Genomic DNA, 25,723 nt, shown 5'->3' on the forward strand with positions numbered 1-25,723 from the left:
AATTTTACCCAGGAGGTTATACCACTCCCCGACTCTTGCACTCTGCTGTTTTCACTATTCTTACTGGTGTTGCTCTCATTTTCTGGTTCTTATATTTGAACAAAAAGAGTGGAGAATCTTGACCACACCTATCTTAATAAAAATACAGAGCACTTCAGTATAATAGCTGGGGGAAGCTACACAGACAAAATGATATTAAAATAGATGGAAAAACTAAAAATCTGAAATAAAATTAAAAAATGCTGGAAATGCAGCAAGTCTGTTTGAATCTGAAAACAGAAAGAAAATAGAATAGTATTTCAAGTGTAGTCACCTTGTCGAGTAGTCTCAGAGTTGGGTGAAGTTGTAAGAATTTCCTGAATGTATAAAACATCTTTTGTCTTAATAATGGAAACATTTTGCCATTGTCACTGCAGACTGCATCGAGCTATTGTGGTTATAAAGTAAATGCTTCCTCACTCTCCTCCATACCATTGCATGATAAACAGTTTGCACTGCAATCAATTAATGTACCACAAAACACCTTTAATAATAACTGATAAAATCAAATCTTGTTTCACAGCCTCATTTCCTATTTGCAAACCATTGCTATTCACTGCAAATGCAACACAGTATGATTCAATTCAATGGTTAAATTACATGAAAGACTAGAATAAAAAGTTCTATGAACTTTTCTGAGTAGGATACAAAGTGCCATAAATTTGGGGGCTAAATTGTTTAGGGTATAATTTAAATTCAAAGTTATTTCCTGTTTCGCATCCTAAGGTGTTAGTGAATAGTTATTGAGGCTTTTTCCCCCAAACCTCTTCCCCAGATAATTAATTGATAACTAATAACACTAACACACATCATGAATATTGTTCAGTATCATATCACTTTAGTACCAGCCATGAATCAAATTTCTCTAAGCCTGTTACCTTGCTGGCATTCAGAATCTGATGCCCTCTATTTGTTCCCAAAATATTTACTTTAGTTGGCCAGCTTGCAAGTCAGCAATAAAAATATCAATTAAACACCTCGATCTCCAGACAGAAAAAATTGACCAGAAGTATGCAGTACATTTTTTTTGCCACTTTATGTCAGTAGTGTGCTTTGAAAGCCTTCTTCTTTGCAATGTTGCACCTACCCATTATGTACACAGGCTGCCTCCAATGGTATTAAATGGGCGCTGCAGTATGAAAATGGAATATGCACTGTGAAAAGCTTTCTGACATGTTGCCCCAACTAACCTTCTCGTGTGACCATATACACCAATACTGTTTGGGCAAGTCTGTTTCTGAGCAATTTTTAAATTTGTTGTATTCTATTATTAAATAGGTTTCCTTTGTTCTAAATTCTTAGACACAATCCTTAATGATTAAGGCTGGCACTCCAGTGAAGCACTGAGGGAGCATTGCATTGTAGGGGGTCCCATCTTTTGGATAACACATTAAACTGAGGTCCGAGCTGACCTTTTGGACAGCGAGAAAAGATCCCATGGCACTATTTCAAAGATGAGCAGAGAAACACCAACATCCGTGAATGTTCTGGCCAATATTTATCTCTTAATCAACATCATAAAAACAGATTATCTGATCATTATCACGTTGCTCTTTGTGGGAGTTTGCTGAGTGCTGCAAAAAATCTCATTGGCTTCTGGAAAAGATGGATTACGTTTTCAATTGTAACTCTACATGGACTTCAAATCAAGGAATTTCAAGATCATCATGGAGAAAAATCTGATGCAGCTGCAGATACCAGTAAAGGACTAATAACTGTGAACTCTCTTTTTTCTTACCTTTTTGCATTGAACTTTAATTTGACCAAGGAAGCAACTTCCTATTGTATATCTTGTAATTTTGCATGTTTGTGCATGTGTTTGTGTTGTGAAGGTTGAGCATGGATTTACCTTTTTAAATATTTTTATATCTTTACCTGGGTGGGTTTTAGATCAATGGAAACTAACGCCTTTTGTTTGAACTCACAAAAGCCTGCCAGGCTAGTTTTTTTGCAAGTAAATGCTTAAGCACAGTTATTGAGTAAATACCTTTGTCCTTAAAAACTCACCAAAAACCCTATTATGGTCAGATTTGGAGTGGTAGGATAAGGAAGGCATTTTTTAAACCCCCCACCCCCCCACAACCCCACCCCATCATGTCACCATAACAGCTGTTAAAAGTCATGCCTTCTTGAATGGAGTGTAACAATGTTTCCAAAAGCCTACTCAGTTATAATTACTGCTGAACATCCCTTTGGGCCCAGCAAAAAAGAATTTTGTATTTACGGAATGTCAAATTTCTCCATTATCATAAGAAAATTCTATAGAATTTGGGGCCTTGTGACTGTGATTGGCACCTTGAAGTCATCACTTTTGCTGGACACCAGAAATCCCCTTGAGCTGAACTGGAGTGAAATTAATGTTGGGAAAAGGGAAATCCACATCACAGAGATGGATAGGTTTTCGTGGGCAACTTTCTTCAAAGTCAGCAGTCAGGACCGTCATTTCACCGCTGACCGCAAAATCTAGGCTTGTATGTTGCATGTAATGATGGTGTATGTGATAGAAATGATGCTACTTGCGCTATTTAACACTGCATTATTTAACACAAAATTATAGTGTCACAGCAAACTAGTGCTCCGTATCTCTGGGATGCCAATTTATGCATGTGATTTACCCGCACTGTAAAATCTTCAAGGTGACATGCAAAGGAAATATAAATGGAGAATTAATTATATTGAAATTCAGTGCACAAGTAATTATCACAGGAACTGAGTGAAGATTACTTTTTATAGCAAAACATCGATTGAATACAAACCGAATTACTGTAATAGAAATGATGAAATAGGTTTCTGATGGCAATTTCTCATGTTTAACCAATCATTGTTGTTGTCAGATTTCATATCTTTACAGAAACACATGCTTAGCAATAATTGCTCCCTGCGATACATTGATGCACAGAGGTTATACTGAAGTTTGTTTATAACAGTCACAATTTCTAACTGTGTGAAAAAAAAATTGTTGTTTAAGTATAGTTGTATTGATAGAAAATTTTAGCTTTTCTTCATGTTTATTAATTCAGCAGAAATATTTTCTGTGGTAATTATGGCTTCATCTAATGTATAATATACCTTTAAGAAGAATGTTTGTTAAGGAAGATCACATGATCTTTAATACCCTATAGCAGAGTGTCGTGTGCTAACCCAGTAGTTGGTAGTTAGTTGTGGTGACATAGAGTTTGAAGTGGAAGAAAACATGTAATTGCTGCTGAGTACCTTTGCAAATAAACTAGAAGATTTCCACATAAGAAGTGTCTGCTGATCAACTCTATGAATAATGCCAACTCAGACACCTCTCACAACAAACTGGCGATGAGGATCCACAGGATCCAACACTTTCTAAAGGGAATTCACTTCAGCAGAATCAGTGTCACAGCTGTTCATTTTCACTTGTGCTGAATGAAAGACTAGGAAGCTTAACCATGATGCTTCAGAATGACTTTGTAATTTAGTAGCATCAGTGTTGAAATGTATAATTGCAAGTATTCTGGATTCAAGACGCTTCCAAGAATATTTATCAAGGCACCGTAGCTGGCCCATGCCACCCACAGGACCCTGGAGGCAGCCTAGAGAATCTCTCATGGGGGCAGGTAGCGCTGCTGCCCCCTGATCCTGCCAGAGGTGGGATGGAGCCCGGCTGGGAATCGGCACACTGGCCAACAGAGCAATACTTAGTTCCCACCTGCCTTTAATTCGGGCTCTGACAGGGTCCAAGAATCCAGCCCCCTGCCTCAGCTCTCAATAGAAAGTTTTGCCTGAATTATGCAAGAGTGCACATGTATAGACTGAAAACCTGTTTCCGCATATTCCATGGTAGCTCTCAGAACAGTTGTTTAAGTGAACATACCAAGTGGAACTTTTTATACACATTTTGAGTCCTCTTTTACCAAAACCATAAGCCTACTTCTGAAGAGGTAAAATAATGCATTCAAAACAACAAAATAAATATCTTCCGAGGAAGCTGTACCACTCCGCCTGTACTTGCTCTCTGCTGTTTTCAATCTTCTTACTAGACTTGCTCTTATTCATTGATATTGATAACTGAACATGACAAGTGAAGAATCGTGCCCACACTACTGATAATAAAAACACTGCGCACTTCAGGGAAACAGCTGGGGGAAATTGTACAGACGCAAAGAAAAGAAAATAACTGCAAATGCTGAAAATCTGAAAGCAGATTAGAACATGCTGAAAATGTCTGCTGGCAATTAAAGAGAGAGAGAGAAAACAGGATAATGGACTAATTTTCACTGAGATAAAACCCAGCCAATTGCACAGTTTAAACTGGGCCCAATGTTTATAGCATCGCCACTTTGTCAGCCTGGCCTAATGGGAAGTTAGATAAATACACATGGGAGAAAGGAATGGAGTAATATGTAGATAGGGTTAAATGAAGTAGGGTGGGGGGAGGCCTTTGTGGAGCATAAATACAGCATTCACCAGTTGTAAATTCAGTGTAAATGATCACATTCTGCATTGTTACTGATTGATAAGTCTGCTTGCAAGCTCCTTTCTTGTAATAATGCTTGTTGTTTTCTTGTTAAGCAGAGCCATGGGTGACATGAAGCATCATCCTTCACTCAGAATAATAAAAAGATTATGTAGAGAGCACTTTGCAGAACAATAGCCCAGAACTTGCTTGAGCAAGGGTACCATATCATGTTAACTAGACCTTTCCCTCAAACTTCAGCTCCAAAGATTTTAGCACTGCAAGACACTGGAAGTTTGAGCTGATACTGGCACTGTGAGGGCAGAGCATCTGGGACCTTAACCTTGGTGAACACAGGACCAATAGTGTATCTCCTTAACCAATTATATTTAAGGATTAAGAGAGGAATTAGGGTGACTTAGACTCAAAAAGAGAAATAAAGGGCAGAATTTTCTGGTTCCACCAGCAGCAGGTTTCATGGTAGGCGGGAGTAGAAAATTCAGAGAGAGGCCAGAAGTTGGAATCCCACCGGCGGGAAAGCAAGTTGGAATTTACCCTTCACTATTTTCATGGGGGGCTTTTGGCGGGTTGGGTTTCCCATTGACTGGTGCTGAGAACCCCATCTGCATGCATTACTCATTAAAAATGCAACTCACTGGAATCACACTCTCCCTACCAATTACATGATATGCCAGTGGGAAATTAGACCGGTCTGAATCACGAGCAGGTATAAGTGGTGTGCAGCTGTTCCCCCTCACTTCACATGTGACTTTGAGGTGAGTGCAGCATTCAAAGTCTACTTGCAACAGTGCTGCTCCGGATCCTCAACAATTCCAGTGTTAGCCCGCAATGGTGGGCAAATATGGTGGGGCTGCTCATCCTGGCTGCCATGCTACTCCGGCAGGACAGCTTTGTGTGCTGCATATCTCAGGCACAGCTGCACTCTAAAACAGAGACCAGCATGGTGACCGGGAAGGAAACTGACAGGGACATGAGGATGAAAGGGGCTTTATAGGGTTGGGGGCAGGGAGGGGGGGTGGGGCGGGGTGGGGGGGAGGGAGATGGAAGAGACGTAAGGGTGAAGGGCGTTTGGGAGGGTTGTGGGGGGGCATGATGGCAGACATGAGGGTGAAGGGGGTTTGGAAGGGTAGTAGGGGGCATGATGGCAGGCAGAGGGAAGATTGGGGGTGGGGAAGCTGGAGCCTGACAATGGGACAGTAGAACTCAGGTATAGAAGGGGGTGGATGGGGTTTGATTTGCATGAAGGGGAGGGGATGTACACAGACTTGAGAAAATGAATGGGTGGCGGGGAGATTGTTAGTGTGGTACATGAGGGAAGGGATGCACAGAGGATCATGAGTGAGGTGGGGTGTGGGTGAAGGCTTGCACAAGAGCGATTGGTTGCACAGAGACTCATGGGGGGAGGAAGGGAAACAGTCTTGTGGTCATTCCTTACAGAGCCGGAGAGCTGAGTGAAAGACAGTTATAGTCCCTGGAATGATACCAAGAGATCAAGGTGAGAGATTAAAGGAAGTCCTGGGGTTCTGTGAACCTTGTAGTCAGGGTGAGAGATTAAAGATAGTCCTTAGGCTCCACAGCCATGCCACATGGCTATGTGTGGTATGCACGTCACATTCCCGCTCCAGGACGGGGTAAGGCCTGCAAGCTCATTGGGAATCAGACACAGCTTGGTGTGCAGGGCGTGGTCATAGTCTCACACTTGGGGGTGATGGGGTTATCTGGCTCGGAACTGGGCTGCAGATGGGATGGTCAGTGTCAGGGGAGGCATCTGCAGCCTGTAAATGGGGAAAAAGTAACAAAGGGAGGTACTCAAAATGCCCCTGGGAGAGGAGGAGGGGTTGCCTCTGTATGTGACTGTGCACACAGTATCAAGTTGGGCCAGGGTGAGGTCCATGTGGGGCATGGGGACATCACAGTGATGTGTTTGGCAGGACTGTCCACCACAATGACAATGGGGTCCAGGGTTACAGGGAGATGCTGGAGGCATACCTGCACATCGTGAGGCTCCAAGAAGACCAGGAAGACCCGGACACTGATGGGGGAGGGTTGATGCTGGTCTTGAAGTAAAAGTGCAGCACCACCATTTTGAAACCCTGAAGTTATGACACAGTTTAAAATCAAAACTGGAAAAGAATCTGCAAGAGAGGGGGCTGAGGTAGTGTGGGAAGAGCCCATGGCTGGAATCAGGGACCCTAACAAGGGGCACCCTCACACTGCTGAGAGTAACAGCATGGAAGTGGAGTCTGATCTGATGGAACTCAGGAAGACTTTAGACCATAAGAGCATAAGACATAAGAGCAGAAAGTAGGCTATTCGGCCCATCAAGTCTGCTCCGCCATTCAGTCATGGCTGATAAGTTTCTCAACCCCATTCTCCCGCCTTCTCCCCGTAACCTTTGGTCTCCTTACCAATCAAGAACCTATCTATCTCGGTCTTAAATACACTCAGTGACCTGGCCTCCACAGCCTTCTGTGGCACTGAATTCCATAGATTCACCACTCTCTGGCTAAAGAAGTTTCTCCTCATCTCTGTTCTAAAAGGTCTTCCCTTTAGTCTGAGGCTGTGCCCTCGTGACCTAGTCTCTCCTACTAATGGAAAGATCTTCCCCACGTCCACTCTATCAAGACCTTTCAGTATTCTGTAAGTTTCAGTCAGGTCCCCCCTCATCCTTATAAACTCCATCAGTAGAGACCCAGAGTCCTCAAACGTTCCTCATATGTTAAACCTTTCATTTCTGGGATCGTTCTCGTGAACCTCTTCTGGACCCTCTCCAGGGCCAGCACATTCTTCCTGAGATACGGGGCCCAAAATTGCCCACAATATTCTAAATGTGGTCTGACCAGAGCCTTATAAAGTCTCAGCAGAACATCCCTGCTTTTATATTCTAGTCCTCTCAAAATAAATGCCAACATTGCATTTGCTTTCCTAACTACTGACTCAACCTGCAAGTTAACCTTAAGAGAATCCTGGACTAGGACTCCCAAGTCCCTTTGCACTCCAGATTTTTGAACTCTCTGCCCATTTAGAAAATTGTCTATGCCTCTACTCTTCCTACCAAACTGCATGACCTCACACTTCCCCACGTTGTATTCCATCTGCCACTTCTTTGCCCATTCTCCTAACCTGTCCAAATCCTTCTGCAGCCTCCCCACCTCCTCAATACTACCTGTCCCTCCACCTATCTTTGTACCATCTGCAAACAGTCAGAATGCCCTCAGTTCCTTCACCTAGATCATTAATATATAAAGTGAAAAGTTGTGGTCCCAACACTGACCCCTACGGAATGCCACCAACCTGAGAAGGACCCCCTTATCCCCACTCTCTTTCTCCTGCCAGAGGCTTTATTGAGAAGGTACAATTGGAGTCACTGATGTCTGGAGTGCTTTAACGTGAGACTGCAGGAGTTATTAGGTTCACAATGAATTTGATGAATTTGAGCATTAACAGAGAGGAATATGAGAATGGAAGATGCAGCCAACCATGAAGGGAGCACAGCTTCTGGATATATGCAAGATGATCAATGAAAGCTTCTAAGGTGCTTTCTCTAATTGGCAAGGGTAACGGGCCAAAGAGCATCCAGTCATTTCAAAAGTGTAGGTTGCTTAATCAGCATACCAGATCAAACATAGTAGGACCGCATTAGGTAAGGTTGAACATATCCTGGATGTGTTCAAGCTCTTCCAACCTCTCTGGGATTAAGATGTCAAATAGATCGGGAGGCATCTTGGCCACCTAGATTTGTGAGGTAGCCCCACAACTGGAGTGCTGGATCAGGGAAAGGCAGACACAGCTCTAGGGCATGACAGTAGCTTTTTGGTGGCAAATTAGAGCTCTACTATAGTTGCCCAATACACTTTAATCTGTTGGATCTATCTGTCCACAGGGAGAAGGAGGATTGAATAATGGAGCCCGCACTCAATGCTGCCTCTTGATGGCAGTGATCCGATTGAGGAGGAGAAGGGCCTAGCGCTGCACGGCACAGTTTCGAGAGGGGGCCCAGCCTGAGGTCCATGGTCCAGGCAAGGCCTAATAACACCCAGAGGATGAGGAGTTAGACCCATCCAATGGAGATGACTCACATGACCAAGGGTCTACCGAGGAAGACTTTCCTATCTGTAGGTGAGCAAGAGACAATGCCATGCACTCATCTATGCTTGTCAAGCAATGTGGTAGATCATATCTGCCACATTCAGCAGAAGGATCTAATTCCCCATGGACTGGGAGGACATCCCCTGCCGGTGGCCCTGAAGGTCACCGCCACACTTAATTTATTTGCCTGTGGATCATTCCAGAGATCCAAAGGGGAGCTATGCTGCATCTCACAGTCCTCAACACATAAATGTATAAAGGAAATAGCAGATGCCCTCTACAGTGGGGCTCATCATTATGTGAAGTTCACACTGGATGAAGCTAGCCAGGCTGCTAGATCCCTGGGTTTTGTGGCAACCTCTGGCTTCCCTATAGTACAGGATACAACTGGTTGCATCTATGTGGCTTTAAGAGCTCCATGGCAGCAACCCCTGATGTTCATTAATAGGAAAGGGCTCTACTCACTAAATGTTCAACTGGTGTGCTGAGTTCATCAGAAGCCCATCACATACATTTGTGCCAGGTACCCTGGGAGTTCCCATCACTCATACATCCTGAGTCACTCCCGGGTGCCTCAGATATTCAAAGAGCCTCAGCGATTACAGAGCTGGTTGCTTGGGGATAAGGGGTATCTGCTCAAATGATGGTACATGACACCTGTGCCTCGTCCTCAAAGTGCCTTAAAGAAGAGATACAATATGGCACATAGATTGGCAAGATCCATCATAGAGCAGACCATTGGCATCCTGAAGATGTGCTTCTGATGCTTGGACCATTCAGTTGGGTCCCTGCAGTATTTTCCGCAGAGGGTGCCCTGCATAATCATGGTCTCTTGTGCCTTTCACAACCTAGTGCTTCAAAGTGGAGATCCCTTGCCAGAGGGGGACATGGAGGAAGCTGAGAGCCCCTTGGACGATGAAGAGAAGGAAGGGCAGGAACCTGAAAAGGATGATGATGTGGAGTTTCCACGTGATACAAGACATGGAAAACATGCCTGTGACACACTCATACCTGCAAGGTTCCAGGAGGAGTAAAGTACAGGAAAGTGTATCCAAGCGTGTTCCTTAATGGCAGGCCAGTGTTTTGAAAGGCCTCTATAATCACTAACATTGAGAGCAAGGTCAACATTGGGCCTTGGACCTCCAACCCTCATATTTCACCAGGGTCTAATCTTTGGAAAGCAGCCAAAGTTCTGTGTAGCCGCTTTGGGAAGTGAAATGCAGCAGGTCAGCGCGAAGTCTGCGCCAAGTGGAATTGATGCAGTCGTGGCTTCCTGAATGAGACACTACTTGCTGTCAAAGGGATGCACACATGGCTGGAGAGACCACCATGGTGGCAGGTCTTGTGCTTTGGGACAAGCAATGAAGCAGCTATTTGATAATAAGGCAACATGAGTGGTAACCCCCCAATGAAATTGAGCACAGATAGCTCCATGGTGTCTTTTAATGAATATCACTTCCTAATGCAATTTGCAGTCACCTTCGATTAAGATGTTGACACATCTCCTTGACATTCTACAAGGGGTGAGTAACTAACATAAGTCAGCCAGACATCACGTGACTGTGAAGCTCAAAAAGGGAGGTGATCACTGTGTGGGAGTTTGAGTCACCCTCACAATAAAAGGCCACATGGATCTATATGCACAACACATTCAAATGATGAGATCATTCTCATGAGCAGCAAAAATACAATGTGTGAGCACCCATGACTCAAAAGTAATATGAAGGATTCTTAATCCTTCTATCTACTGCTATGTTTTGGTGGATGCCTGACATCCACAGCAGGGGTGCAGGCAGCCTGCTGACTGCGACACCCTGTTGTCTTTGATGACTTTGGTGGGTGTCCGCTAGAAGGCTGAGACCTGAAGGGCCCTGGCCTGCTTTGGGTGTCCTGCTCTGAAGCAGGTGCACCCTCCTCGGCATGTACAACTGGTGGTGATGGGGTCACAGGCAAAGGGGATCGGGATCGGCTCAACACTCTTGTAGTCATCTGAGTGGATGGTCTTGGGGTTTCAGTTGCTGGTCCTCCTCTGTGTGGGTGCCCGAGGGCCTCTACCTGACTCCTTGAGGAGATGGCCTCCTCAAGGAGGTCAAGTTGCCCCAAGCCCCTCTCACCTAGCCACTGATGGATCCTGCCAATGCCGATAGTGTTGGAGTGCAGGTCTGAGTACAAATCCGGCACGACCTACTGGACCAAGGTCTCCAAGGCATCCGCCACCCTTCCCATGGAGACCTCAAGAGGCTCAACTGTTGGAGCCACAACATCAGACAGAATGCAGATGGACTTCTCCATCCTTCACTCTAGTCTGTTGACTGCCTCTCACAACTCAACTTGATATTCCACTGACTGTCTTTGCATCTCTAGCATATTTGAGACAGCCGCTTCCAGAGGCTCATCATCTGACCCAGAGTCAGTGGGTGGCTGTTCTCCAGCAGTCCTCCAAGTGCCAGAGACTGCATCCTATTGCTATGGAGATGTGTCAGTGAGATGTTCCCCAGAATGTAACCCTAATCTACATCTGTGACCCACCGGGATGTGTGTCTTTGCACTCAGGGAGGGTGCAAGTGAATGCTGTGAAAGGTCTTCTTGAAATGGCTCCTCAGCTTCCTCCTGTGAGGTGGCCAGGGGGCTCGGGCTTATGTTGCCTTTGCTGGTCTGTCTGGAAGATAGATGTAGTTCATGAACAGACTAAATACAACATTACATGTCACTCGCTGTGAATATCAGGATGTGATCAACTCATGGGGGCTTATCTGTACTGCCTTGCTGGGAGAGTCTGATCTCACCTTCACCACAGGAGCAATCTCTGACCTCCCTTGTCAACTAGGTGACATCCTCCTCAAATTTGGAGAGCTCCAGGATGTCGGCCATCCCTCCTTTGGTCTGGGAACTCTCCATCTTGTTGTGGGAAAGCTTGGCTGGATGAAAACAAATGGATGGGATGTGATGAGAAGGGATGGAAAAAGGGTGGGAACCACGCATGCCTGCTGTGTGTGCTGAGCACCTTCTCACCTCCGCCCCTCTGCGCCACCCACCCACCCACCCCCCCTTCCCAACCCTCCGCTCCACCCCTAGTAAGGGCTGAAGATGCTGTTTGTGCAACATGATAGATGAGATGCTGGTGATGAGCCATTCAATGCTGATACCTCCCCCACTAATATTGTGCAAAATCCCTGAGCTGTGTGATGCTTTGAGTGCATGGTGCCATGATGAGAATATGAGTTTGGAGTGAGTTGAAGGTTGATTTGCCCTGATGGAGCAGATGAAATCATTCATCCTCTTCCTGCACTGGATGGCAGTTCTCTGGTGGTTGCCCGTGGAGCTGACCTCCTTTGCAATCGCTTCCAAGGCCAGTGAGATGACGTTGGTGGGCCTCCTGGATCATTCCTGGGAAAAAGAACCTTCAGCTGCTGGCGGATAACTCTAATTAAAGCCTTCAGGGAGCCGTGGCTGAACCTTGACACACTCTTCTTGTTCCTTGGGTTCATTGCCGTAACTTCTGACCACACAGCTGGACTGCAGAGAGTAACGTGCGTGTTCTGGTGGCATTTAAATATGCCGCCAGGGACTCCGACCCCAAGAGGTGATGGCAGGCAGCTGAATCAATGCCCACCCCACCACACGATTCAGCGAGCAGCTCGTCTATGCATCATTAGTGAGCTTTCAAATGGAAGATCGGGCTTGAGAACCCGATCAGCCAATCAGTGAGAAACTCATTCCTAATCCTGCCCACCACCACACTTAGTCTCGGGAATGGACAATTCCACTCAAAGAGAAGGAAAGAAAGATTGCAATAAGAAAGGATGATGGTGGGGGTGGGGTGGTTAGCATCAAAATAAATTGGTGTACCAGATCATCAGAATGCCATTTTGCACATGTGGCTTACCCATACATCAAGGTGCTTGATGTAACACCCAAAGGAAATATGAGTTGAAGTTTACTTTGATTTAAATTCAGTCCAGAAGTAATTATCACATGAACAGGGTTAAGATTACACTTCATATTCTGAAGCAAAGGCCAGGATTTTCCCGTTGGCAATTTGGGGGCGGGGCCCGCTCGCCGATGGGAAAATGACACGAGATGACGTCAGGAGGAACCCCTAACATCATCCCAGTCCCTTAAAATTTTTAGGAAGGCGGCCAGACAGCGAAATCAAATTCCTCAAGTGTTTGAGACTTAAGGTTAGACAGGCAGGTCTTTAATTATCTTAATTATCCTGTCAATAGCCTCAATTGGCCATTGACATGTCAGCGGGCGGACCACCAAGGGCAAAATTCTGCCCAAAATTTCCATTGAATACAAATTGGAAGATTGTATTAGAAATGACAGGACATGGGTTTTTCTGATAGTAATTTCCCAACAGTGACTTTTTAATGTTGTCTCAGATTTCTGTGGAGATGCCTAGTAGTAACCAAATCCCATAAACTGTTGTTGTCCATGTTAGTGCTCAAACACTTGAGGAATTTGAATTACATTTCCCTGTTCACTCACTTAGTAGAGTCATTGACCCAATTTAAATAAACACCAGTGTCCAAAAAGTGTATAGAGGAATGTCAGGGAAAGTTTCAAATGTTTACTGATTTACTAGTAACATTTGCGCCACACAAGCTCCAGGCAATAACCATCTCCAACAAAAGAGAACCTAATCATTTTCCCTTGACATTCAAAGGCAATGCAATCATTGAATAACCTATTATCAACATCCTGGGGATTACCATTGAACAGAAACTGAACTGGACCAGCCATATAAATACCATAGCTACAAGAGCAGGTCAGAGACTAGGAATCTTGCTACGAGTAACTCAACTCCTGACTCCCCAAAGCCTGTCCACCCTCTACAAATCGGAAGTATGATGGAATACTTTCCACTTGCCTGCATGAGTGTGGCTCCAGCAACATTTAAGAAGTTCAACACCATCCAGGACAAAGCAGCCCACTTGAAAGGAACCCCATCCATGAATTTAAACATTCACTCTCTCTGCCACTGGTGCACAATGGCAAAGGTGTGTATCATCTACACAATGCACTGCAGCAACTTAGCAAGACCAAGTTCCCCTCCAAGCCACACAAGATCCTGATTTGGAAATATATCATTGTATCTTCACTGTCTCTGGATCAAAACCCTGGAACCCCCTTCCTGGTAACACTGTAGGTATCTCTGCATCATATGGACAGCAGCAGTTGAAGAAAGCAGCTTACCACCACCTACTCAAGGGCAATTAGGAGTGGGCAACAGATGCTGGCATTGTCAGCAAGGCCCACATCCCTTGAAAGAATGAAAAAACGTAATTGCTACAATGAATGAAAAATGAGAGTCTGACTCATCCTGGGTTGTTTTCACACTTTTCTTTGCGGCAAATAGTGCTGCAAAGACAAGGAATACCATTATCGCTTCAACCTCTATTTTAGAAGAAAAAGGAAGACAAAAGAACAAGGCAAAAATAAAAGCCATTTGCTAAAGAAGCTGCAGTTCAATTTGCCCATTTAATAAAGCCACCAACTTGAGAAGAATTATGTAAGCTTGGACAATGTCTTGTATCAATTATGCCTTTTACCTAGAACTCAGATCAAAATCAAACTGAAATGTCACCAATATGACTGAAAATCAGTGAGTTCCTCTTCTTTATGACTGTGAAATAGGGTTGAAGTGCTGAAGTCTATAGTCAGGATGCCAGCAAGGGTGAAAAAAAAGTGTTAAGGAGAAGTTCTTTGAAATGCCTCTCGTCTACTGCCAAGGCTAATTGGCACATGGGCACTGCATTCCTGCTTAGCTTATACACCAGCATTTGGAGAAATCCTCCCATCCAGCCAAAGTAACCTCCTTCGTTGTGCTGACGCAACTAAAACATGCCAGACAGCACCGCAGCAGATAAGCGTCACAGTACATGTAATAAAACCCTGAAGTGAATTGCCAGGGCTTTTGATAGCCCAAACCACTCAGCAAAATTCAGTCCCACAATGTAATCGATATATTTACCACAACTATGCATGTTATACATTCCCAATTTAAAGCATAGCAATGTACTATAACCAGAACAATTATAATACGACATGTAAAATATAATGGAGCAATTCAGAAAATTATTATGTAATGCAAAGTTTGCATTTAGAAAGCTTCAAGCATTTAGAAGCTAATTAAGATTGCAGGAGTAAAGGAGTTCCTGCAATTTTGAGGTTTTGGAAAAGAAAGAGAAGATGGTATCATAACATAGTGAAGATATAAGAAGAAAAAGCATGTAAGGTGGATTATTTTCAACCCAGGAAGAGAATGAGACGGCAGTTCAGAGAAACACTTTTAACAGCTTTTTTTTTACTTTAGCCTGGAACTGATGCCCTATTTGCTTTGCGGCAAGGAATGGTTTAAAATTTAACATTAACAGTTAGACCAGCTCACAGAAGTTTAGTATTTGTCCAGTTTGTTACTGATAAATTGCGAGTCCTTCACATTTCTCAGATAGTAGTGGTAGAAAAGATAGAAGGCTCTTTATTATCCCTACTAAAGAAAACTGATAATACATGGGAACAGACACATTAATATCAGTTAATGAGACCAGGTGCATTCACAGTTACATTTCCCACATTTTAGAAAGCCCAGGGCACTGAGGCCGTTAGCCATAATTATATATTATTAATAATCTTGTGTTTGTAATATTGTATTATTGTTGTATGTTATTGATCGGGCAATGCTAAGCATGTGATAATATGAACCAATTAAATATCAACATTGTCCCGTAGTGATATTGGGCTTTGGATATTTTGCCTGCTCTGTCCAATCTCTGATCCTTCATGGATACGCTGCCAAATGCACCAGCTGTGCTCTATTGTTTCCCTTCCAGGTACATTATGCCTCAGGTCCAGTTCCACTCCTTACCACATATCAACACCCCTCTCAATTTCCATAGGTTGTGCTCTCTACTCTCACCCCCATTTTCCCACAACGGGATGATCAGCAATGCTCCAGGAGGTTTATTAGTTTAAATGAATAACTAAAAGGAAAGATGATGCTGATAGGCAACACAGTTTGATTGATAGGTTAAATTTTACGAGATCTTTCTTCTAAAAGTTATTGGAAGCATAGATTTGTGAATTGCTCAAATTCACAATTCTTCCAATATTTAGTGGCTAACTTTAACCGATGTCCTGTGAGGAAAGATTAAATAGACTGGGCCTTTATTCTCTGGAGTTTAGAAGAATGAGAGCTGATCTCATTCAAACATACAAAATCCTTACAGGGCTCAAAAGGATAGATGCAGGAAGGGTGTTTCCCCTGGTTGGAGCATCTAAAACCAGGGGATACAGTCTCAGAATAAGGAGAAGGCCATTTAGGACTGAGATGAGGAGGAAGTGTTTCACTCAGAGGATGGTGAATCTTTAGAATTCTCTGCCCCAGAGGGGAGAGGAGGATCAACCATTGGGTATGTTCAAGACTGAGATCTAACAATTTTTACATATTAAAAATCATCAATGGATATGGGGTAGAGCAGGAAAATAATGTTGAAGTAGAAGATTAGCCATAATCTCATTGAATGGCGGAGCGAGCTCAAAGGACTGAAAGGTCTACTCCTGTTCCTATTGCTTATGTTCTAATGTAACCTCCACCATTCCTTCTGTATCAAGAATCTCCTGTGCGCTCTCTTTAGAATAATTCATGTGGCCTTCCTCCTATCTGTGAGTTCAGCCTTTATCTTACGCTCACTTTGTCTGCAAGCAAAATTAAGAAGTTGGAAGTGCCCTAAGTATGTACAGTCACATCATGCAGGAGCCTGGTCAATAATCTCCCATGGGTGTGAGCGCAGTCATTGTTTTTATTCATTCATGGGATGTGGGCATCACTGGCTAGGCCAGCATTTATTGCCCATCCCTAATTGCCCTTGCAAATGTGGTGGTGATCTACCTTCTTGAACCGCTACAGTCCATATAGTGTAGGTACACCCACAGTGCTGTTAGGGAGGGAGTTCCAGGATTTTGACCCAGAGACAAAGAAGGAATGGTGATATATTTCCAAGTCGGGATGGTGAGTGGCTTGGAGGGGAACTTCCAGGTGGTGATGTTCCCATGTGTCTGTTTCCCTTGTTCTTCTAGATAGTAATGGTTGTGGGTTTGGAAGATGTTGTCTAAGGAAGCTTGGTGAGTTCCTGCAGTGCATCTTGTAGATGTTACACACTGTTGCTACTATACGTCGGTGGTGGAGGGGGTGAATGTTTGTGGATGTGATGTCAATCAAGCAGGCTGCTTTGCCTTGGATGGTGTCAAGCTTCTTGCGTGCTGTAGGAACTGCGTTCATCCAGGCAAGTGGAGAGTATTCCATCACACTCCTGACTTGTGCCTTATACATGGTGATCAGGCCATTTGTCAGCCCAAGACTGGATATTGTCCAGGTCTTGCTGCATTTGGACATGGACTGCTTCAGTATCTGAGGATTTGCAAATGGTGCTGAACATTATGCAATCATCAGCGAACATCCCCATTTCTCACGTTATGATGAAAGCAGGGTCATTGATGAAGCAGCTGAAGATGGTTGGGCAGAGGATACTACCCTGAGGAACTCCTGCAGCGATGTCCCGGAACTGAGGTGATTGCCATCCAATAACCACAACCATCTTCCTTTGTGCTAGGTAGGAATCCAACCAGTGGAGAGTTTTCCCCCTGATTCCCAATGACTCCAGTTTTGCGAGAGCTCCTTGATGTCACACTCAGTCAAATGCTCCCTTGATATCAAAGACAGTCACTCTCACCTCACCTTTGGAGTCCAGCTCTTTTGTCCATGTTTGAACCAAGGCTGTAATGAGGTCAGGAGATGAGTAGACCTGGCAGAACCCAAACTGGGCATCAATGAGCAGATTATTGCTAAGCAAGTGCCACTCAAAAGTACTGGTGATGACCCTTTCCATCACTTTACTGAAGATGGAGAGTATACTGATGGGGCGGTAATTTGACGGGTTGAATTTGTCCTGCATTTTGTACACAGGACGTACCCAGGCAATTTTCCACATTGCCAGGTAGATACCAGTGTTGTAGCTGCACTGGAACAGCTTGGCCAGGGATGCAGCAAGTTCTGGAGCACAAGTCTTTAGTACAATTGCCGGAATATTGCCAGGGCCCATAGCCTTTGCAGTATCCAGTGCCTTCAGCCGTTTCTTGATGTCACATGGAGCATATCAAATTGGTTGAAGACTGGCATCTGTAATGCTGGGGACCTGAGGAGGAGGCCAAAATGGATCAATCACTTGGTAATTGTGGCTGAAGATTGTTGCGAATTCTTCAACCTTATCTTTTGTACTGGTGTGCTGCACTCCCCCATCATTGAGGATGGGGATTTTTGTGGAGCCTCCTCCTCCAGTGAGTTATTTAATTGTCCACCACCATTCTCAACTGGATGTGGCAGGACTGCCGTTGGTTATGGAATTGTTTAGCTCTTGCATATTGCTTGCTGCTTATGCTGTTTGGCATGCAAGTAGTCCTGTGTTGTAGCTTCACCAGGTTGACACCGCATTTTTAGGTATGTCTGGTGCTGCTCCTGGCATGCCTTCCTGCACTCTTCATTGAGCCAGGGTTGATTCCCCTGGCTTGATGGTAATAGTAGAGAGGGGGGCACGCTGGGCCATAAGGTTACAGATTATGATTGAGTAGAATTCTGCTGCAGCTGATGGCCCACAGCGCCTCTTGGATACCCAGTTTTGAGGTGCTAGATCTGTTCAAAATCTATCCCATTTAGCACAGTGGTAGTGCCACACTGCACGATGGAGGGTATCCTCAGTGTGAAGGCAGGACTTCATCTCCACAAGGACCGTGTGGTGGTCACTCCTACCGATCTTGTCACTGGACAGTTGCATCTGCAGCAGGCAGTTTGGTGAGGATGAGGCCAAGTATATTTTTCCCTCTTGTTGGTTCCCTTACCACCTGCCGCAGACCTAGTCAGCAGTTATGTCCTTTAGAACTCAGCCAGCTCGGTCAGCAGTGGTGCTACCGAGCCACTCTTGTTGATGGACATTGAAGTCCCCCACCCAGAGTGCATTCTGCATCCTTGCCACCCTCAGTGCTTCCTCCAAGTGGTGTTTAACATGGAGGAGCACTGACCCATCAGCTGAGGGAAGTAGTACATGGTAATTAGCAGGAGGTTTCCTTGTCCGTGTTTGACCTGATGCCATGAGACTTCATGGGGTCCAGAGTCAATGTTGAGGACTCCCAGAGCAACTTCCTCCTGACTGTATACCACTGTGCCGCCATCTCTGCTGAGTCTGTCCTTCCGGTGGGACAGGACATACCCAGGGATGATGATTGTGGCACCTGGCACATTGGCTGTAAGGTATGATTCCGTGAGTATGAGCATGTCGGGCTGTTGCTTAACCATTCTGTGAGACAGCTCTCCCAACTTTGGCACTAGCCCCCAGATGTTAGTAAAGAAACTTTGCAAGGTTGACATGTCTGAGCTTGCCATTTCCATTTCTGGTGCCATGGTTGATGCCGGGCTGTCCAACTGGTTTCATTCTTTTTAGACTTTTTAGGAGTTTGACACAACTGAGTGGCTTGCTAGGCCATTTCAGAGGGCATTTAAGAGTCAACCACATTGCTATGGGTCTGGAGTCACATGTAGGCCAGACCAGATAAAGACGGCAATCTTCCCTCCCTAAAGGATATTAGTGAACCAGGTGGGTTTTTACCACAATCAATAATAGTTCCAGATTTCCAGCATCCGCAGTAATTTGCTTTCATTTTCCAAGAACTGTAAAGGGGTTTGAAAAATTTTATAGCGTGCATACTTTGCCAATCTTTTGCTGGTATAAGTTCATGATGAGTACTTTTAACTCTGTTGGTCTTCTGAGATCTCTAAGCTTCTAGAATTTCATCTAGTTCCTCTGTGTGGAAGAAATGTCTTTTGGAAGTGACCTTCCCAGTATAGTTTGCGTTTGTGGATAATGTGCTGCAGTTAGAAAGAGAGCAACTGTGTTACTGCCAATTATCTAAGAGACCTCAGTTGGCATTTGGCAAATCAAGGAGATCATGGTTGCCTCCGCTTTATTACTGCAATTGATTTGATCTTATTCCATAATGTACATGTGGAATTGATCTTATTCCATAACGTACTCTCTTTTTAAAATTCTGTGCAGGCCTTTAAATCTCTGCAGCAGCACTAGATAACCCAGCCAGTAAACAGCAAGCAACATGATAAAGCCTGGGCAAGTCTGTGAGAGTCTAAACCCAGCTACATAAGATTCCTACTTAATCCAATCCCATAATGGAAAAGTCTATCAGCAGAAATGTCCTAGATTTGCACAAAGTGTGGTAGTGGACAGGGAAAATGATATTTTACTGGCCGGCCGCAATGGCGGCTTTTCACGCTGTATCACCCCAAATCTGCCGCATTAATTATGCATTCCAGGTTTCCATGGTGTTTCCATGGCTCTCATTCGTCCATCACGCCATCACTTCACCACTTCATCATGCTAAGCACCATATTTAAAGGGCAGCCGTGCACACACCCCTCCGTGTTTCCAGCCCATGACTACTGCAAAGAAGACATGGCCCTAAAAGGCAAAAAGACTGCAGCCCCCAGGTTCAATGTCCTGTCCCTCGAGTGCCTTTTGGACGCAGTGGAGGCTTGCTGTGATGACCTGTACCCCCTCTTTGGCCGCAGGATGAGCAGCAACCTCTATAATCTGGCTTTGGAGGTGGTGGCAGCACCAATGCCCTGGAAAAGAGGACAGCCATCCAGTCCGGCAAGAGGACGAATGGTCTCATCTATTCTGCTAGGGTAACTCACTCTTCTCATCACTCTCAACTCACACACTAACAAAACCATCACACATCCACAGGGATCTTACACCTCAAGGGACAACACCACTAACTCTCACACATAACCTCACATCTCTATTAGGTTCATACCCTCTCGAACTCATGTCCTCATCCTGTCCATCCTTACCACACAAACATTCCACACAATGCCATGTGTCCTGCTCACACTCCCTCCATCTCTTTACACGCAGGAGAAGCCTGCTCACATCAGCAGGGAGAGGTCCCAGTTACATTCTCTGCTCCATTTTGCCTGGCTAGATTCTTTGTCATCACTGAAATTAGCCCCCTTCCAATTTGGACGTTGTGTATTAGATTGCTCCTTGCTCTTCTCCATTACTAATCTAAACCTTATGATATGATGACCATGCTTATCCAAATGTTCGCCAACAGATACCTGGTCCACTTAGGCCCACCTATTTCCCAGCACCAGATCCAGCAAATCCTCCTTTCTAGTTGGGCCGAGAGCATACTGATGAAGGAAGTTCTCCTGAACACAGTTCAGAAATTCTGCTTCCTCCTTTTCCTTTACTCTAACATTATCCTAATCGATATTTGGCTAATTAAAGACCCCCATATCATTACTGTATAATTCTTGCACATTTCTGTGATTTCCCTGCAGCTTTGTTTCTCTTCCTCTCTCTCTCACTTTTTGGAGGTATGTATAATACCCCAAGTAGTGTGATCTTGCCCTTTTTGCTTCTGACCTGTATCAAAATGGACTCAGCCCTTGTCCCCTCAGGGGCATCCTCTCTTTCTGATACTACAAATTATTTCCTAATCATTACTGCCACCCTATCTCCCTTTTCCCCTCTTCTATTTCTAGTGAATACTTTATAATCTTACTTATTAAGTGCCCTTCCTGACAATTTTTAATCCACGTTTCCATTATTGCCACAATATCATATTCCCACCCAGCTATTTATGCTTGTAAATCACCAACCTTGTTCATCAATACATTTTCTTAATGCATTGTAGCCCTGTCTTTGCATTCCTTGTAGTCCTTCTTAGTCCACTCCTATCTAATATGGCACTATTACTTCTTCCAGTACTGTCCAACACTCTCACTTTATGTACCTTGTTCTTCTTTTCTACTTCTATATGCTGGCACCTATCACCCTGCCAATTTAGTTTAAGCTCTCCATAATCACACTAGTGAACCTCCCCATGAGGACACTGATCCCAGTCTTGTTGAGACTCTTATATAGGTGTCTTCTGTCCCAGAACTGATCTCAATGCCTCAAGAATCTGAAGCTCTTGCTTCTACCTCAATCCACACTTTGATCCTTCCTATCTTGCTCTTCCTAGTCTGGCTAGCACAAGGCACTGGGAGTAATCAGAGATTACTACCTTTGATATCCAACTTTTTAACTTCTCTCCTAGCTCCTGAAAACCTGACCTTTGACCCAATGTCTGCCTTGCTGTTGGTACCGACGTGCGCCACAACTCCTGGTTCACTCCCTCCCCACTGCAGAATATTCTGCACCCACTCAGTGATGTCCTTTACACTGGTACCAGGGAGGCAACACACCATGCAGGACTCACGATGAAGGTTACAGAAGTGCCAGTCTGTCCCCCTAGCTATGGAATTTCCTATAACAACTGCAATTCTACACTTTGCTGTTCCCTCCTGTACAGCCCCTTCCTCATTGATACCATGGTCTGGGATGCACTCCTTCAGAGTATCATCACTCCCAGCAGTACCAGAGCATCTGTCTGAGAGTGGCACATGCCTCCGAGACTTCTGTACTTCCAGCCTCCTCCTTCTCTTCCTGATGACCACCCACTTACTATCCTGACCTCTCATTGCCTGTAGGGTGAGACTACGTCTTGGAAAATATCATCCAGGAAACTCATCCTCCCTGATGCTCCACAGTAATTCCAGCTTCCTGTCAATCTCCTGAGCTCAAGCTGGAGAAGCTGGAGACACTTCCCACACATGTGGTCCCCAAGCCACATGAAGTGTCCTGAAGTGTTCCCACATGGTGCAGAAATTGCAAGCAACAAATCTCAGATGCTCATCCATGATGCAAAAAATAAACTGTCCCAGACCCTCTCCTATAAAGCTGTTTCCAGTTTCGCTGTCGTCTCTCTCCTAGACCTCACTCCTTTATAATCCTCTCTGGTCTCACTGCCTTTCCCAGGCCTCACTCCTTTATAACTTTCTCTGGTCTTACTGTCTCCCAGGCCTCACTCCTTTATAGCTCTCTCTGATCTAATTGTGTCTCCCAGGCCTCATTCATTTATATCTCTGTTCTTAACTGAAGGGGAAAAAAATTGCAGGGCTACAGGGAATAAAGGGGGAGTGGGACTAGCTGCGTTGTTGCTGCAGAGACCTGTAATGGACACAATGGGCTGAATGGCCTCCTCTTGTGCTGTAAACATTCATGATTCTATAATTCTAAGATTATATATTTTCATAACCATTCAACTTAAAATTCGATAAACTCCTTTATCAAGATAATGTAGTTAATAATTAATGATGCTAACATCTGTGATTCGAGGTCTCATTCTGTTTAGTTCACACTGAAGGTGGTGCTGATACTGGTCAGAAAGTCACACACAGGCAGAGGATTGCAGGAACTTAATAAATGGCTCCTGGTGTCTGTCCTGATGGAACTGAACTCAGGTAAAAATGTAAAGGTAAGTGGGTCACCAAGAATGGAGCTCATTTGTATTTCACATTTAGACAGGCAATGACCTATACTGTCTGAAAAAGATCCAGGAATAATCTAGCAGAGTAGCATATGGTTGCTCATGATGGATGCTTTTAAGATTCAAATTTGCAATTTATTTGATTGGGGCAACTAAGACATGGGGATGGAAAGAATAGTGTAAATAAGTTTAGCTTTAATACATGGCGAATAAGCCATCAAATACAATGGAAGCTTGAGGGATTCTTCTAAAGGCTAAGTGGCTGAATGTACTGCATGCTGTGATACTGAGCCATACAGAATAAAGTGTCCCAGGTTTGACCACCTGGTCTGTGTATTACAGTAGAGATGTTAGCAGGGCTGCAATAATTGATCCAAATGCCTCAGGGCTAGGGAGGAGGAAAAAGATGAGCAAGATCCTTATCCCAGATTGCTATTCAGTAGCTCTGCTCAGGAAGTGTATGCTTTTGGAAATTGAATGAGAACAGGTTTGAGTTGTGTTGTCTTCCATGCTGGCCAGCATACAGGGCCGAATTGTACAGGCCACCCACAGGCAGGAAAACAGTTGGGTAGACCCATAAGTTAGGGTACATGTCATCAGCTGTCTGCCTGCTACCTGCCCACCTGTCCCTTCCTTGCCACAATTATCTGGGTGTTGGAGGAGTAATCAGGTAGCCTTCCTGCCCATGGCCTAACTGAAGCCCCTTAATGACTTCTTCCTGCCTCTGTTCCAATTTAATGTGTGGCAGGAGAGGCCTGAGCCCAACATGTAGTCCAGCAGGTTTAACCTTGCCAGTCAGTGAAGGGTTGGGGGGTGCCACCTCACTGGGCCCCCTGTGCCAATCGGAGGCCCTCTCCCACAGTTTTGCTTTGCATCCCCGCTTCCTTCCCCCGCACCGCACTGTCCAACACCCTCCAAATACCACCACCCCCACCTCTTCACCATGCCAACCTGGTTCTGGTGAGATCCAGGACCTGCCTGGATTTGGGGACATCCATGGTTCCCCTTCCCCTCAGCCCCCCTCTGCAATACCGGCAGTGGCACTGCTCCTACTGGCACAGCCAGTGTGCAGAGATGTTGGCCTCTGATTGGCTAATAGCTTTATGAGGTGGGATTTCCTTCTGGAGATGGGTGGAAGTCCCACCTCATACTAATTAAAGCGCCATTGCCTGAACATTAAAGTGGGATGAGCTGGACAAGGAGAGGCAAGTTTGTCCCCAAAATTTACACTGGGGTGGGGGGAGCCTGCCCTCAGCCTATAATCCAGCCCACAACGTTAGGCTCGTTTGTGAAGAATGGCTATTTGAAAGAGGTGCCAAGGAGTTGTGGTGACTGAGGGAATGAATCCCAGCATGAGTCAGCACCTTTTGGAGGGAGGAAATTGAAAAGAAGGGACATAAAGAGATGGAATAAAGAAAACTACTCACTTTCCTCCTTTGGATGCATTTCTTACTTACTGGCTGTAGACTCCTTGGTGCAGGACTTTGTGTGCTGGTGTATGATGGCAGGAGGAATTGAGAGAATGTTGTAAATGAGTAGAGAGATAACCATTAAAATGAAACATTTATTGGTCGTAATTATATTTGCTGCTGTTATGACAATAATCTTGTTTTATGTTTCTCTTGAGGAGAATAATCAATTCCTTCTTCATTATAGAAAAACTCTTACAGCCACAGTGTGCAACATTTATCTTTTTCTTTTCATTTTCTTGCTTATATTCTTATATTTAATTTGTTTTATACTTGGGTGTATATTCATATATATATATTTATGGTGGTGTAGAAAGACGGGTCACAACAGGAAAATATGCAACGATAATAAAATACATTGTGAAGAGAACTGTAAACAAATTCATTTTGGGAGAAAGAGTAGGGGAGGAAATATACACTAAAGGTAAAACTTTAAAAGAAAGAGAAGAGCAGATTCGCTTAGATATTCAGGCGGACCAACCCTTAAAAGTGAGAAGGCAAACTGACAAAGCAGTTAAAAATAAATATTGGATCCTATATTTTATATAAAAGTTGGTGGAGAGTACAAGAGGAAACTGACCTGTACAAATCATTGGTTACACTGCAGGAAGTATATTATGTCCAGTTTTGAGCGATGTATTTTAGGAAGGAATGTCAAGAAAAGATTAGGGATGACTGTCTTTAGCTCTGAGGTGACACTAGAAAAAATGGGATCCATTTTACTAAAATGTCTAAAGATTATCCAATAGAGGTGTTCACAATGATGAATGGTTTTGGCAACGTGAATAGGGAATGGAACTAAGTAGATTCTTTAAGAGAACCAGAGAAAGCATGAAAGGACAGATGACCTCATCAGCTGCGGAAATTTAGTGATTCCATGATGATCTATTTTTATTTCTCTGCAACTTTTTGTTGGGAAGATAAGTTGGTGTCCCCAACAGTGTGTCTGCAATTAAAATCACTTTGTAAGTGGTCAACATTATTAATCCAGCACAAAGAAGTTCCAAGGGGCATCTAGAAACAGTTTACCAATCAAAAGCAAAGCATATGTGTAATGTATAAATGTATTTAATTTCTGGTGCAGGTAATTTATTTTTAGATATACCACCTACCAAGATTAAAATATGGGACTTGCAACTTTATAGATATTTCTGCTAAGGACTGCCAAACCTCTCTAAAAATGTTTGATGAAATCAACCATATTAAAATGTTTACTATTCCATAACAACTAGTT

This window comes from Carcharodon carcharias, chromosome 9, assembly GCF_017639515.1.
Source record: "Carcharodon carcharias isolate sCarCar2 chromosome 9, sCarCar2.pri, whole genome shotgun sequence".
NCBI lineage: Eukaryota > Metazoa > Chordata > Chondrichthyes > Lamniformes > Lamnidae > Carcharodon > Carcharodon carcharias.